Source organism: Pezoporus flaviventris, unplaced genomic scaffold, assembly GCF_033815535.1.
Source record: "Pezoporus flaviventris isolate CSIRO_AGI_PZ_B2104156 unplaced genomic scaffold, CSIRO_AGI_Pfla_v1 ptg000035l, whole genome shotgun sequence".
NCBI classification, from domain to species: domain Eukaryota; kingdom Metazoa; phylum Chordata; class Aves; order Psittaciformes; family Psittacidae; genus Pezoporus; species Pezoporus flaviventris.
The window spans coordinates 14757953-14770997 of record NW_026892583.1 but is presented as its reverse complement, the minus strand read 5'-3'; the positions used below and the strand labels follow the sequence as shown (position 1 = coordinate 14770997).

General features: G+C 43.2%; 1 protein-coding gene across 3 annotated transcripts in view; it reads left to right on the top strand.

The window, feature by feature from the left end:
* The first annotated feature begins 4672 nt into the window (after positions 1-4672).
* NUMB (NUMB endocytic adaptor protein) overlaps positions 4673-13045 on the top strand; it is a 99503-nt gene continuing 91130 nt past the window's right edge. The window contains exon 1 of one of the 3 annotated variants that reach the window (XM_061462688.1): positions 4673-4696. The gene's annotated coding sequence lies outside the window, so the exon portion shown is untranslated. Of the gene's footprint in view, positions 4697-4734; positions 4840-7810; positions 7836-13045 lie in introns of those variants that run through there. The other 2 variants (XM_061462687.1, XM_061462690.1) reach the window with 2 other exon arrangements.

The following is a 13045-nucleotide window of genomic DNA, read 5'->3' as shown; positions in this document are numbered from 1 at the left end:
ATTTAGCACAAAGTTAGTCAGATTTTATGACCATATAAGCTGCATTGCCAAGAGCCACATGTGCTTTATTTAAAAGGACATAAAAATGTGGGGAGTACAACTTACTAAAGAGCCACAAGAGACTTTAAAAGAAATAAGCAAATGGCACCTCAAAGAAATGTTGGGTTCACTTGATATTTTAACTTTATGCCTTTCTCTGCTCAAATAATGGATATCTTGAGTTTAAAGAGCAGATCAGGCTAGGCCTTATCCTGAAAAGACATGAACAGTCTTCACTAATGAGTGGAAAGGGCAAAATCCTTAGCAGTTCTCTGATATTAGATATTTGTTCACCACCATGCAAACTGCCCAGTACTTTCTCTGTGTTCTCAGCAAACCATTAATGTAAACTAGTCACTTTTAGAAACTTAAACTCAGTTTAATCCTTTTTCTCATCATTACTTTGCTGTCAGTCTTCCTTTTGCACTACCACTTTTGTTCTCATGCCAAAAGCAATACCCAGTGAGTAAAAAGAAGATTTCAAGCCTTCACTAATGGGTTTCCTTAGCTGACAGTCTTTCTCGTACAGCCTAGTGACATCCAGTATGTCATCACTGGGAGGACACTGGGCTGGATTGTGAAGCCCGCTCCTCATTGGAAAGCCATAAAGTTCACTGCCAAGTAACAAGACTGAAAGCTAATTCAGGAACTGTTTCTCAAGAGCTATCCTCTGGCCCCCTCATCAGAGTGAATGCACTTACTCACTGAAGCATCTCTTGGCAGAGATTTTGGCCTCTCTCCAGCTGTTTCTCTCTTCTCAGGGATTTTCTTATTCAATGGCTGGTTGTGGTCTTTAATCCTGGTTATCTTGTACACAGAGCCCCACTGAGAAAAGAAGTCTTCCCTGCCATGGAACAGTCCAATTAAAACAAATTTATAAAAATAATAATTACAAGGTCCAGTCCTCCCTATGAAATTATCTCTTTAGAGGGATTTGGAAGCACAGATGTTTTCTCTTGTCCCATGTGACACTAATACAGACTTGTAAGTTAAAATTGAATTTACAAAATGTATTTGAGTAGGTCCCTCAGCTGAGCTTACTCACTACCTTGATGAGGCATGTGTACTTTGAAAGCATTTAGAAATAATTTCATGGGTTTCTGTGCTCTTAGTAGACACCATCTAGCATTTGGTAGCATTGAGCAGATACCATCTGCAGTGACTCCATAGGCAATGACTAAACACGAAGCTACAGACTCCAGGACTCCAATCTTACTGCTTTTCAGTGGAAGGAGAGAAGTAAACGGCCTTGAGGGGAAAATCCCCATCCTAAAATGAAATACCCTGTAGGATTAATCACATGTAGACAATCAAGTTAGCAGGCATAATCAAGCTGTTCCTGCATGCATCACATATCCTGTGCCAGAGAATATTGTTTTGATATGCACAGACCATGGCTCTTGACAAGCTGTTTGGGTCATGCTTTTCCATGGAAGAAAGATTTTAAAGGATTCTTTCTGTATTAATTCACATATTATTCAGAGTATTTCTGTATTAATGATGGCAACTGTGTAGCATTGCTCATGAAATACATTTATGCCCGCTATTTCAAAATTAACATATAGCCATGCTAATATCCAGCAGCACCATGCAACACTTGCTTCTTCTGTAAGATTCTCCGCTTCCAAAGCCTTGCTAAAGACTTTACCTTTTTCTTCTTCTTTTTTTTTTCCCCTGTAAAAACTGCTTATACTTAAGTATTTCTGAAGTACTCTGAAACTGTTTGCTCACCTCTGATGCAGCACTACCAACATGGAAACATTGTACAAACAGGATGTCTTGGTTTAGCAACCATATTGTTCAGATCTGCTCAGAGCATGACACAAGAAAACCTGAGTGACACTTGCTTATTTGCTTCCCGTAGCAAATTTGTGTTGCTACTAGACAACATGGAACCTTCTAGAAGGATTTTTGAGCATTTTCAGTGCTCATTTTACCAGTATTGTCAAAAAATGGAATTCCTTTTGGGTAAGCACAGTTATAGCAGCATAAAAATGCTTATGTTTTAGTATTTATACTGGTATGGCTTGTTCCTAGAAGGGATAATATTATGGTGTGATTAGAGAAGGGAGATTTAATCACTGACATTGTTTTAGATAGCCAATAGGGGAGAATGATGTTAAGCCTCCGGGTATCTGCAATGAGGATAAGGAGTTTGCATTATCATGAATGCATATGTAATATACTCTCAGGTCCTTAGGGGATAGCATGCTATCCTGCCGTCCCACTCAGACCAAGCATGATCTCCGCTAGAAAGGCACTGCTCGCTGAAATAAGTGGGCATGACAGGAGACAGCCAAGTCCATTAATCCTGCATATTGCCCCCAGAGCCCTGTTCTCAGGCATTAAGAAAAGGTGGAAATGGGGAAATTGGGTTGGGTTTTTTTGGAATGCTGTGGAGTCTCTCCCATTTCTTTGTTATCCCAAAGGATTAAAGCACCTTGAAGTCTTGCTTCCAGTATCAGGCCTTGGAGAATTAATTTACCCCATCACATGTAAACTCTGTGGGAAGACTGACTGTACAGAATAGACTCGGACCCGCAGTACAGCACTGAGAATGTGCAGTTTGCTGTGTGAGATCCCAGCTTGTCCAGCTCAGGGACCTCTAGGGTCATCTTCCTTTCCCACCACAGCTCCCTTTCCCTTTGGTCACCAGTGACTATACAAGAAAGTTAAGTTAGTAGCTGAGCAGAGGTAATGGCAACAAGTCAATTTAGCTATCTAAAAAATACCTGTAAAAGCCACATATTGCTGAAGCATGCATTAGAGTACTGAGTAAGATGAAGAGTTACACTGAAGCTACTGGGAATGCAGTATTTTAAGAGCTATGCCAGGTCAGGAATGTTTTCACAAAATCAGAAGCAAGCTCAGGACTGGTAGAAACCTCTGTCTAGTCATTTTGGAACATTTGGCTCAAACATAGCTGTGTTGTATTGCTGCTGGCTAAGAGCAGCAGTCTGAGAGTAATTGAGTAACAACTGTGAGAGGGAAGGCAGCTCTCTGCTTTGGTTTTGCTTTCCAAGCAGAGGAACATGCATACAGATGAAAGGAAAAAATAATAATAATAAAAAAAAAAAGGTATTTTCTTCTTAGTTCATCCATTGGTGAACAAGGGATGATTCAGGGGTCAGAGCACATCAGTCTGAAACTCAGAGTCAGTGTCATGTTCATCCTGCTCCAGCACCTCCTGTATGAGCTTGGTAAATGATTTTTGCATATAAAGTTCTGAAATTCCCACTGATTTTGGTTGCTTTATTTTTTGGATGTTTGCCAGTTAACATTAAGCCCAGTTTTGTTGCTCTCTTTCTTTGCTTGGTTCGGAAACAAAGAGGAGTAAGGGGGATGGTGCATGCAGAGAGAAGATAATGATGCGGGGAAACCTCATGTAATCTTTGCATTTCAATTTCCTGAGGATTTTGGGGTTTGTTGTTTTCTTGGTTGTTGTTGTCGCTGTTGTTTTTGTTGTTTTTGTTTTTTTGTTTGTTTTTTTTTGTGGTGGGGGGGGTGTCGTTTTTTTTTTTTAGCGCAATGCTGCGGGAACTGTTCTGGCTTGCACTTTGGATGAAGGAGCTGCTTGAAAGTCTGGTGAGGGCAGGCAGCTGTTGGAAATACGCATGCTGGAGACTGTTCAGGGCAAAGCACCATCACACGGGTGCTGCAGGCAGAGGATTCCCCTGGGTGGCTTCCCTTTGAAGAGCAGCCTCCCTGCTGAATCCAGCACCTGGTACTGCCTCCGCTTTGAAAATGGAGTCACAGCTGCGTTTCTTGGGATGAAGGAAACCCGAGAACATTGTGGATCTCAGAAAGCCCCAACCATGGAAGTTAACGCACAGCAGAGAGGACCCTGCTCGCGTTTTCCCTGTAAACCCGGCCTCTAGCTGTTGGAGGACATTATGTGCGCGATTCCTGGAGAGCTGGCATTACCAGCACGTTTCACTGCAGCCCCTGGGGAAGGCGCCAGTGACCACGTGGGGTTTACCGGGGGAAACCGGGTTGGCACCGGGCCCTGCGGCTGGGCCTGTGGGAGACAAGCTCCCCCGCGAAGGGGCTTTACGAGAGCGGCGGGGAAAAGCGCCCACCACGGCAGTGCCGGTGACAGGCTTTGGGCAGGCGCCTGCCCCCAAACCCTCCGGGGGGCAGTGGGGCGGGGCTGCTTTCAGCTCGCGGCGCTACGGAGCAGAAGCTTCGGAGAACGGAACCCCACCGTAAGGGAGCTCTGCCCAGAGGCCCTACCAGCCCGGGAGCCGACTCACTGTTGTGAGGGAACGAGACCCAAGACTCATGCCTGATCCATACCGGAGACAGGAAACGAGCCGCTCTGTGCAAGAAGGCACGTCCCTACCGAGAGCACCAGCGGGACGCCGGGCGAAGCGGGCTCTGCCCTGACCCCTCGGAGGGACCGCCGCGCACCCCAGCTCTGCTCCTCCCCAGCGCAGCCTACCACCGAGGGGAGAGACGGGCCCACTGCCGCAGCTGACACTTGCACCAGCCTATCCTGGGGCACTGCTCTAACCGCTTTAGCCAATCAGCAGCCGGCAGCAAAAGAGTGGGGGCACTAAAGCCCCGGCGTGAATAAAACACCCGGGACCCGTGGGCGGAGAGAGGCGGGGTCGGGGTTCTGACGAACATCTCCTCTCACCAATCCAAAGGCCGGACGGTGGATGGGTGGCCAATGGGCTGCCGGAATGGGCGTGACGGGCGGCGGGGGCAATCGGCGCTGGTGGGGGGAGCGGTGGCGGTGCTGCTCGGTGGCGACGGGCGGCTGAGGCGGTGCTGGAGGGAAGAAGCTGCGGGCAGAAGGTGAGTGTGGCCGGGCCGCACTGCGCTGTGGGGGTACGGCCTTGGCCGAGGCAGGCAGGGGCTGGAGCCGCGGCCGGGTGTGGCTGTGTCGTGCGAGCCCAGCCGGGGGGGACGATGGGAGCGGGGGAAGCCTGAGGGGGCCGGGGAGGGGGCGCGGTGGTTCTCCGGGAAGGGGATGTGGGACCCGGGGAGAGAGGCGGCGGCGCGCTCCGGTACCCATCCCGGGGGGGGGGGCAGTGAGGTGGGCCCCGGCGCGATCCCCGGGGTGGGGTGGTGTGGGGCGGGGCGGGGGCCCGGTGCAGGTGGAGCCCGCGGGGGCGCGGCCGCTGGGCGAAGGCCGTGGGGGGAAGACCGAGCCTCCAGGCCGGGGGAGCGACCCCTGGGGCGCTGCCGCTTCCTGGTCTCTTTCTCCTGGAGCTGCCTGTGCCTTCGGTTTCTCCTAGGCCTTGAATCGCGACCAGGGTTCAGAGAGAGGGTCCCTCTGGCGCGCCCGCTCCCGGGCTTGGTCTAGCCGTGCGCTGCGCTTTGTATCGTCTCCTGGCTTTGCTTGCGGCCGCAGGAGCGAGCTGGGGGCGTCGGGGCTCCGCAAAGCTCGGGCTTCCCCGAAATCCTCCGCCTCGTCTGAGCCGGGGTTGGAGCGCTGTGAAGTTTGGGAGGCGCCGGGACGAGGCTCTGAGGCGGGGGCGCTGACTACCCGGTCTGGCAGCGGGAGTTGAAAGGAAAAGGGCCCCGTAAGCAGCGAAACTCTCTTTTTACCCCGTTCGTGGCTCCACCGGTCCCTTTCAATGTGCAGAGGCCCGCCAGGCTGCACAAAGGAACAGGCGGCCGGGTTCAGCTTGTCCTGCGGCGTGCCGGGGGGACTGGTGAGCAACAGGGAGCCGAGCGAGGGGTGGGCTGCTATGTGCCTGGAGAGGGCTCACCGATCGTGAGCGCTTCGCTCCGCTCTGCTCCCAGTAGATAACCAGGGGTTAAAACGCAGCTTCTATTTCGAATGCGCCTAACTCCTTTTATTACTTACACACTTACTGCGTTGAGGGAGATGAACAGTTTTGAAGAATGAAAGGATGCATCTCTCAGAGCAGAGTTACTGTCTTGCAGCAGCTCGGGTCTACAACTCCTTCGGTCCAGTAGATTTATGGAACCTATTCATTAATGGTTTATGAAATAAGAAGGGAGCTTTTGGGTTGATTTCTCTGTGGTATGCTATTTTTAAGGTTGATATCAGTGTTTCTGAATTCAGCAGTCCGGAGCAGGAGATACTTACAGCAGTTGACAGTGTCTCACTGTACCATTTGAGGGGCTTTGTTTTGCTTTGTTGTTGTATTTTTTATCTTCCTGCCCCTCCAGATAGGCTCCCGAATGAGGAGAGTGGGTAAAATGGAAGGCACAGTCATTATGTTTGGCTACATTATTACTCTAGGTAAGGCTTGTAGCAAAAAGTGTAAATATTTAAGTGGATTTCTGACTCATCAGTTCTGTTTGACTTATTGATCTATGGTTACATCTAAAACGGTCTTTATAATTATGCAGAAGTTAATAGTTACCATAGAGAAACAGTATTGTTTTTCTGCTCATCAGTGCGTGTTTTCCATTTCTTCATCTCTTGGCAATTCTCTATGGAAATGCTGCTTGCTTTTTTTTTTCCTAGCAAAAATCTTACGACTGAAATAAAAAAAAAAGTGAACAAAGTAAAAAACAAACAAAAAAAAGAATGAGATGTGTTCTTAAACTCCTTTGTTAGCCTGAGTTATCCTACAGTAAGCTCTTTTTAATCTGTAATTGAATAAGGTGTTGGTTTTAAGCCTCAGTGAAAACTCCGATTTACAGAACTCTAAACATAACACACCAAAGAAATGTTTTCCTAAAGTATACATATGAAATGCAATTCAAATTAGCCATTTAAATCCTTGTTAGCAGAAAATTTATTTTTCAGCCTGGTAATTGCTTTCCAACATTTATTACTTCTCTTAAATGTGTGGAAACTGAAGGTCCACGTAAACGAGACAAAGTTTATCTTCTCACCCTGGTGTTGTCTAACCCTCTGAGTTTGTATTAGTAGTTGATAGTATTATGCACTTAGGAAGAAAATAGTCCAAACCAAGAAGCCATGCTGGGATCCTGAGACTTGCAAGACATCTAAGTATTACATTTTGTAATTTGTTTGGTGTTGGAATGATCTGCAAGTACTTTATTCCCTACCATAATGAGCATGGTGGGATAAAAGCTTTCTGAACTGACAGTGAAAATCCTTGCAGAAGTGCTTGCCTCCCCAGTAATAGGGGTTATCAGGAAAACATATCATAGCAGTGTATGTATCACATACATACACTGTATGTATGTGATACATACATACACTGTATCACATGCTGGTCTGAGCTCGTTACAGCACCATGCAGGATTCTTGAATTCCACCTATAGCTGATTTTGTTCCACTAGTAATGTTGGTGAAGCTGCGTAACGTTGGGGGAAAGAAGAAATCACTCTAATACTATAGAAATTAAATCTCCTTCACTCTAGAAAAGATGTTTTACAGAATCTCTCAGGTAAGAGATTCTCTTGGCAATCTAAGGTGGTTGGACTTTAGGGCCCTGCACTCATCTGGCACTCTGCTGATCGTTCTTTTTTTGTGGGGGAGGTATCAAAGGTTATTTATATTCTTCTTCATTTTGCCAGCTTATCAAGTAGGCTAGGTTTAGACTATTGTGAAATCATGGACTTAGTCTTGCTTTTGGAATTTATGTTGATCAGATATATTGAAATTATAGCTTACTTTTTCAGCCCAGGGATCTCAATTTTAATAAGTGACATTAAAGTGTATTGTCTTTTTTTTTCTGCAGAATTCCAAGCGTAAGCTCAATCAAGCTAAGATTTAACACATCCTCTACAGTCACGTCATTGCATTACCACCAGAGCAGCTTTGGTTTCTCTGGTGATGCTTTCACCAAACGGAGCTGCTATTCCCTGATAGACATTCTTTGCTGATCCAGCTGAAAACGGTAGTGCAGAAAAATGTTGAGCTTCAGTTGAATCAACTGGATGACTTCATGGCTATGCAAATGTTATTGCTTGCAGAGGAGGAGAAGGAGGTGTCTATGACCATGCTTTTCTGAAGCGGGTCTGTTTTAGTTTTGCATAAGCTTGTCAAGAAACTTGGCAGCTTAAACTGGGACTGTGGTGGTCCTGCCTTCTTGACTGTGCATCTTTCCCTGTTGGCAAGGAAGCCTTTGTGGCTGTGAGTTAAGGCAAAGTCAAGGAGTTAATCAGGCTGTTAATGAACTGCTTTTATGTTTTGTTGCATTTTGGCTGGATCATTATTCTGAACTGGCTGACCATCCAGGTCAGGGGGTAGGAATGGGACTTCCTGTTGAAGTGAATGAGATAGGGGGTGGGAGATGGGGCTGTAGTAGCTCTGATTTAAATTTCCTTGAGCTTTTCTGTGAATGTATGTTTTAATCAACATGACCTGGGTTAACAAAGACCTATAGCAAACTGTTTTAAGCTGGCCTGACTAATAAAACCTCAGATAAATTGGAGACTGTTCTGCTTTTCTCAGCTGGCATGTTGATGTGGGTGGTAACAGCAGAAAGTGGAGGATGAGGAGCTAGGGATGGGCAAAGTGGAGTAACCTCAGACTGACACAGCTGTGTCTGGAAGAGGGTTTGTTCTCATCTTAATTCTGGGATCCGTCAAATACCAATTTTGAACTCATATGTTGTATAGTTAAAACAGATTTTGCATAAGAAAGAGGAGAACCTTCATAACAAGCAAGATCAGGAAGACTGTTTTTTACTGACCGAGACTTGCAAGCATTAATAGGCTGTGATCAGTCTAGAAGTTTTAATGGCATCGTGTCATGTGTAGCTACAGTTACATAGTCGTCCAGAATCCTTTTAAGTGTGTTGTAGGAGATATCTCTGTGAAAACTTGAATTGCTTTGTTCAGTATTTGTCATTACAGGGTGATTCTTTGTAGGGTCCTAGTGTTCTGTATTTACCAGATGTGATGGCTTAAAGATATTTCTGGCTAGTAATTTATGTATCTTCTGTTTCTGCAGAACTGTGACTGAAAGTGTGTCAGGACAAGTGATTTGTGTGTGAGAAACTGGCTGAAAGAAGAATATAGATGCCAAAACTAGCAGCTTCACATTTTCCTCAAGAGCACCTTTACATTTCAGAGTTTGAGTGCTGAATCTGTAGGATTTTTGAGATTTAGCTGGTGGGTTTTGATATTGAAGCCAGAACCAAAGTTATTAGTCTTATAAGTGAAATAGTGTTTTCAGATGCAGTGGACTAAAACAGCACTTGGATCAAACAGTTTATAATTTTTTTCTGGCTACCTTTCCTCTTCTAGAAAACAGCAATCTGGAACTTCCTGTTGAATTGGATTGTAACCTGTATTCTTTAATCTTTGGGTATACCCAGAGAGTTTCTTAACCAGAACTGCTTTTTGTAGATACATACTTGGGCACAGTTCTAGAAGCTACAAGTAATCCTGGAGCTATAAAAAACCCCCACACTGGTACACTTGACCAGAACCACTCTTGCTGTATGCTGACTGTTTTTAGTCTAGATGTGACCACTTTGAGTCTGTTCATTTTCTAGTGGAAAAAAACCCTAAACTTTAAGGGTCTCTCTTTCCTTCTACTTTTATTGTTTAAACTTGATTAATGCAATTTGAATCTGTGTTGAGGCTTCACTTTCAGCAGTGGACTGATTTTAGAGTGTTAAACTTGTTTCCATAATCCATTAGGACTAAAGGTACCTTGGCTTTTCCAAGGCTTTGCAGTTTGTTGATGGGCACACTGAGTGTGTAACTGCCAGACTTCCCTAGTTACTCAGTTTGCCTTGCAAGTGAATGCTTAGTGGCTGTTAAATGCTTGGGTCTTTAGTTAGCTGGTATCTTTGTGTGTTGACTTAAGATTTTGAGTAGAGGATAGTCTGCTTTCAAAGGCATCAATTCATCAACTGCTGAAGTAAAAATCTGTGGAGACACAGGAATTTGTTCCCCATACCGGGAATGACACAAGTAGAAACTTGGTTCACAAATTATATAAGCCAGGTCTAACTTTTGTTTAGTAACTAACAGTAAAACAATTGGGTTTGTATTTTTGCTTTGCACAGTATAAGGGAAAAGCAAGTATGTTCCTTCCTTCTAAATGTGTTTAACAGTAATCTTCTAATTTTGTTCTTGGATGTGTTGTTCTGGAACTCAGTAGCACTAGACCAGTTTACGTGAAGCGAATAGCCATGAAACTTAATTGCTGGCTTGTCTAATTGCTTGCTGTACTACTTGTTTCTTATTCAAGTAATAACCTAAATTCTGTGGAAAATAATCAGTGGGTATTTTTCCTTACAAAAAGACAGTTGATACTCATTTGATTTGTACAGGTTGCTGTAACTGCAGGGGTACAGAGCCAGAAAGGCTGTGCTCTGGCAGCTGTGGCTGGCTTATGTTGCAGCAGTAGGATAGATGAATTTTGCAGCTTTTCCCCCTGGTTTCTAATAGGCCTTTGTAAAGCATATACTTTTTTTTTTATTTATTAAGGCTGGCTGTTTTCTTGTCAAAGTCTGTTTAATGTGATATTTCTGCTGACTACCATTTGTTTACAGAAATGAGATGTGGTGTTGTTTCCAAAAAGCCTGTGAGACTTAATCTGATATAAAAAGCCAGAGAAAGAATTTAGCTGTCCCTAAGGTGGTACTAGTGAAGGTTTAGTGCTTTTTGCTGGGTTTCTGCTCAGGTTCTTCTTTTTAGTCCTGATCAATGCAGAGTCTGCATTTATGTCGAGTCATAGCTTTTCAGGTTGAAATGTATATCACCTGTGCATCAAATTCCCTAACCCAGCCTGAAAATACCATATATGAGAATGAGTGTGTTTGGTTTAAGGTCTTACATACACCAGGTTTTATACGATTCAATTGTGATGCTGGTTTTGCATTTCATATTTTAAGTTATTTACTGATTTAGTGGGGTTTCTTTCCTTCCCCTCCCTGCTCAGTAAATTATCAGTAGTCTAGTTAATGGTTAGAATTAATTACATATTCTCTTGTATTAACAGGCCTTGAACATTGTCAGAGGTTTATTAATATTGATGTTCCATTTTGCTTGTATCTATAAATTTTCTTATTTCTGTATAGGTTACAGTGCCTGTGTGAAAAGCATCTCTTATGAAATGTGATCTTTTTTTAACTGGATTTGCACGGGGTGGCTTTGAAAGAATGTCATGACATTTGTGTGCATATTTATTTACACATGAAGATTACTTCATTTATTTATTTATTTTAATGAGTTGGTTTCTCAGAGGCAGTTTGTTAGTTTAAAGCACCTCTCAACTGTGTCATGCCTCGGTTTTCCTATGTAAAGAATACAGCCTGTGAAAAGCCCCTCATTCTTTAAGCAACTGGGCAGCCCTGTGTATTTCTCTTAGCTTCTTAGCAGAAAGCCAGTCTTGTGCAGGGGAATGAGGGACTGCGATTCAATTGACCTGTGTCTTCTTGCTAGGATATTTACTGGAAGTTTCTATAAGGTAGTTGTTTTTGTGTCAGACTTTATGTAGTTGATTACATATATTAGTTATGTTGGATTCATAGTATGCAGCTAGCAAATAGGAGAATCACTGAATTGTTGAAACGCTTGTTGGGCGTTTCTGGTGTGTTTTGGATAGGTGCATCATGCTAATATTGAATATAGAGTATTTATAATTTCATTTAAATGTCTGTAATATCATTATGTGGTGCCTTTTTTGTTATTATTTTTTTTTTTCTCCTTCGGGGTTTATTTTGTCTGGGCAAATTCTGACCTGCTAGCTTAGATGGCCTGGAGATTCCTCCACCAGTCTGTAATGAATGTGATGGTAACTAAGGTCATTCATTTTTGTGCTGTCCCCGGGATCAGCACAGTGGTACATCAAGATAATTTTAAGGTTTTCTCTTGGCCTTTTTACCAACTTGAATTCTTTGTGTCTTGGATTTTCATAAAGAGTACTGAAAGCTGTTAGTGTTATACTCCAAATAAAGTCATTGTTGTTTTTTCCTCAATACTGCAGTATGAATGCTTATAATTGTTCAAAGGCATTCAAGGAGAGCTTGTAAGATTGGCTTGGCACACACCTGAACAGGCAAAATATATAAATATTTCATTACTGTCTGTTCAGGTACGGTACACCCTTTTAGGAGGTGTGTGTGTAGAACTATCCAAAAGTTTTCATCATTCTTGGAAGTAAAGAATCTGCACCTCAGAAATGACCTATATTTGCATATGATATAATACAGTGTCATATCCATTACCTCACATGGTCTTGTACTTCAGTTTTATTTTCAGTTGTAAGTGGTTATTCTCTGTGTAATTAACTCTTGCTTTGGACATTGTTTACATTGCATGCAAGAGTTTGTTTTCAAGGCAGTCACATCCACATAATGTTTAGTATCTTGCCCATGCATGGATCAAGATCATGCATGGATCAAGATCATGCATGGAGCATAACTGAGACTAGAAAAAGTCAACATGGTTTGTCTGCCTACAGTATCTGTTGACTTTAAGCTAAGGACCCAATTCTGCAAATCTTACAGAGTAAAAAATATTTATCATTCATGTAAAAAAATTTGTCTTAATACATACTAATTTAACAACTGCTAAATTGCTATTCTAGTACTGTAGATTTAATTTTTCCATTCATCTGAGACACTCAGTGCTGAGGTAGAAATGCAGATACACCAAATACAGTGAGGTGCTGTGAACTGTGAAAGTGTTATTCTGGTTTTGAAAATCTGAAGGATGATAAAAAGTCTATCAAAATAATTATTTTTGAGGAAATCCAAGATGAAAATCCTTCTGAGCATTTGAATATGTCTTAATTTCCTTATCCTCAATTTCCTCTCTTAATTTCTGATAATGTTCTGCAGTGTTTTGCTGTGAATGAGTGATCGCTTGGCTTGAAAAGAAAGTTTTCTACAAAATGGCCTGCCTTTTTCTGTTGGATGTTTTCTCTCACCCACAGAAATTTAGTTGCTTTGATAGTTTATCACTCTCTTTAATATTTTGTATTTCAGAAAAGAAAAAAAATTAGCTATTCAGAACTTTTTGGAAGTGGAATATATCCTGGAATTGTCTGAGATGCTGGACTGCGACTTGTCTCCAGTTGTGTCTGATAATGGCTAAGCTTCTTGCACTAAATTGCAGTTTAGCATCCCAGGACTGTTTGTGTACA